This window comes from Pseudophryne corroboree, unplaced genomic scaffold (assembly GCF_028390025.1).
Source record: "Pseudophryne corroboree isolate aPseCor3 unplaced genomic scaffold, aPseCor3.hap2 scaffold_503, whole genome shotgun sequence".
Lineage (NCBI taxonomy): Eukaryota > Metazoa > Chordata > Amphibia > Anura > Myobatrachidae > Pseudophryne > Pseudophryne corroboree.
The window spans coordinates 273,513-277,244 of NW_026970108.1; the positions used below are offsets into that span (position 1 = coordinate 273,513).

Consider the following 3,732-nt stretch of genomic DNA (forward strand, 5'->3'; position numbering starts at 1 on the left):
ATATTATGGTGATGGGACCTAAATCTAAGCACAGAAGGCATTTATGTTTCATATACACCTTATACACACAGCCTGAAGGTCATTTTAGCCAATATTTTTTATAACTTTGTGCATTAAACAAAGTGTGTGTACATTCACAGAATTCATTTATGTTTCATATACACCTTATACACACAGTCTGAAGTTCATTTAATACAATATTTTTAATAACTTTGAGTATTAAACAAAGTTTGTGTACACTGAGCCATCAAAACACAAAGGTTTCACTATCTCAGTCTCACTCAAAAAAGTCCGTATTTCGGAATATTCCGTATTTCGGAATATTTGGATATGGGATACTCAACCTGTATTACTTTTTTCTGCTACTGGTTCTTTAACCTATGCAAACAAGCATCTGACTTGCCTTTCCTATTGCTTTGTTACATTGCTTACCTGAAATAGTAATACTTAGATAGCTTTCCTCTTGCCATTATAATGCCCTTAATATTATAGTTAGCCTTTGCATTTTTGAGACGTGTATGATTTTGCATTTTTTGGCATTAAATGTTGCCATGTTCTTGACCATTCCTCTAGTCCAGGGGCGGAACTGCCAGAGACAACGGAGTCAGTTGCCGCCGGGCTCCAGCCCTAAAGGGGCTTCCTCCATTGCCCCCCGGCTGTTACGTGCCCTTCCTACTAAATAGACAAAGGCGCTACCAGCAGGGTCTCGCAGTTTGTACATTCCATGCCGTAACACCCTTCTTTCCACCTTCACAATGAAGCTATTGGTACTTTGCAAAAAAAAAAAATTATTAGCATTGCAACTCAGCAGATCAATGCAGTGTGCAGCCACACACTCCATATATCTGCTCAGCCACAAAGCTGATTATTTCTTCACAAAGTACAAGGTGAGCTCCAAATAGAATTCTCTAGCTTAGATTATACCTTTCTATGCAAGGGTAAATAGCTCAATTGTTTGACTGCAATGCCACAGGAAATGGTTTGGATCCAAGACAGTGTGACTGAATAATAAAGAAACCTTAAGATGAGTTCATGAATGTTGTATAAGTATTAGTGAGAGAAGGGGTCAGGAGCATGCTAGGCTGCAAAAAATAAGGTAGGCTGCAAGTGAAAGTAATGATCTCCTATATATTTTCCCAGATCTGTCACTCTGTGTGGCTAACTCTGGGGGAAGTCACAGCAATGGGCGGAGACGGCAACTGCAGGACGATACACCAGTGCCAGCAGCAGACCGTAACAAAGTGACAGATCAGGGAGAATATATAGGAGGTAGGGAGGTGGCCATGGTACATGGCTGGCCAAGGGACACTAGCTCATGTACCCCTTTACCACTGAGGCTGGCCACCAAGGATGGACCTGTCACCAGTGCACATGCAATAACCTCTTCTGCTGCCCTCTTTGCAACTCAGATTGCCCAGTGCTCCCCTTCGCTAACAGTCCACAAAGTTTCCCCATCTCACGATCTGCCTCCTCACCCCCACTTTCATCTCTACAGCACACGCGCATATCATACAAGATCCCATCATGCGTACGTAGGTCTGAAATGCAAGAGGGAGGTTGGGGGGAGATTGGCATGCGCCAGCAACACCACACAGCTCACTGTGACCACAGTGGAGAGGCGCTGCAACAGGACAATACACCAACATCGGAGCAAGGAACTGCGTCGGTCAGGAGGAGAACTATTTCAATAGCATAAAAAGGTTAATGCGTCCCACCCTATGGACACCAGACTTATCAAGTCACTGTTGCCAGAGTCTCATACAATGACTCTGAACCTCTAAGCACACTGTTTGACTGTCCACACCCTGCTGTGCCTATTACCCATCTCCTCCACCACCCTCAACACTGACCCACACATCATTCACCCACAAAGATACAATAAAGGTAGTTTGGATAAATTAGCTAAATGAAATGGATTTAACCAATTTATCTAAATGACCATTTTTGGATGTTTTCCAGTGTTTGTGAACAAATGGTCAATTGTAATTTGCTGCCACATATTAGCATAATTTTGTTTCAACTAGAAAAAAAAATTGGACAGATAATCTAAGTGTGGATCCAGTTTAAAGGTCCGTATTCACGGCCCGATTTTGGGGAGAGATGTGTGCTGAGCGAACTGCTCAGCACACATCTCTCCCCCCGCTCAGCACAGCGTGATGTGTGCTGAGCGTACGGGGGGTGGGGGGGGCGCTCATTTCACCCCCTGTGTAGGGCATTCTGTGTGTATCCAGCTTAACAGGTGTGAGCATCATACAACTACTGACTTGCGAGTAACTATACAGCAGCTCCATACCTTGTGACTTGAAGAAACACCAGTTAACCCCAGGAATGCTGCAGTCAAAGCAACAATTCCTCTTCTTCAATTACCATTTTAATAATAGGGTAAAGAAAATGAAGTGGATTTTTGAAAGAAAATAATACTGTCAATATACTATTAAAACAAATTAAAATGGTAAAAGTTATTGTACTTTAAGTAAAAATAAAAGAGACAAAATATCAATCCCAGTTTTGGATTACTTTAATTAACAAAAAAAATGCATATAGCAGAGGATAGTTTCAATCTGCCTACCTCTGGGTTATGGGCCCAGCATGCTTCCATTGCAGTACTCTGCTGCACATGTAAGTGCAAGAGATCCTGAAGCACTCACTCATCATGGGAAAGTACCAATGTGTTTCTTCGTTGGTTGATGGAAGAAACATCTTACAAAAACTCTCCAGATTATTGACTTTTTAAAGTTTTTCTAGGAAACGTTTTAGATGAATGCTTATTAGCCTTTGTCAGTATGGACTTTTGCAAAGTGTCTCTGTGGCGCAATCGGTTAGTGTGTTTGGCTATTAACCAAAAGGTTGGTGGTTCAATCCCACCCAGGGACGTAATTAACCTTGTGATCAGATTTTGGTGATATTTAAGTAGACAAGTCAAAATTTCAAACCTCCTCTTATGGTGTAGGGTACATGGCCTTCTCTGATGTAATCAGAGTTAGATTTGATTCAGTGATTTTATAAAAAACAGCTAGGAAGCACAATTTAGCAGTGGGTTGCAGAGAAAAAAAATATGCTGGCAGAAAAATCCAATCGAGTGATTAAACAGCTCTTCATTTTCTGGCTTTATTTTTATGCTAACAAATTTGTTCTCTGAAAAGTGTCCACAAAGCCAAGTCTCTGATTAACACCTTTGTAAGGATGGTTTTTCACCTATTACTAAATTAAACTTGCTTCATTGGAAAGGCAGCAAGATGCATCCTCATTTCAATGTCTACTGAAATAATACAAGTTGACACCAGGAAACATTAACGCCACTGCATCCTTGCTGCTTTCTCATGTGGAAGTCTGTTTAATGTGAAAACAAATGTGTGTGTTTTTTTCAACCTGGAAGCCCAACATCGATTAAGATCGATCTTAAATAGACCCCTGGGTTTTAAGGATAACCATGGTTGAGTCCAATGGTTAATTCACATTGACCGAAGTTCTAATTAAGTCACCTGTGCTCAAGCATGATATCCTTAAAATCTGGATTGCAATGACAGCATTTTGGAACTATGCCTAAGGGTTTAATTTTTACATTTATCCACTGACAATAAATCTACCTACAATATCCCTGTAACTGTTATGATTACAGTATTTCACTAAATAATTTAATTTGCTGAACCTTCTGTAAAAAGAAATATTAAGCTGCTGTAATTCCCAGATGCAGCAAATTTGTTAGCTAGTGGGCAAAACCATGTGCACTGC

General features: G+C 40.7%; 1 non-coding gene across 1 annotated transcript; it reads left to right on the forward strand.

Annotated features, from left to right (window-relative positions):
- Nucleotides 1-2,800: 2,800 nt before the first annotated feature.
- TRNAN-AUU (transfer RNA asparagine (anticodon AUU)) lies at nt 2,801-2,874 on the forward strand. The gene has a single exon. It is a non-coding gene; the product is annotated as a tRNA-Asn (tRNA).
- Nucleotides 2,875-3,732: the final 858 nt, after the last annotated feature.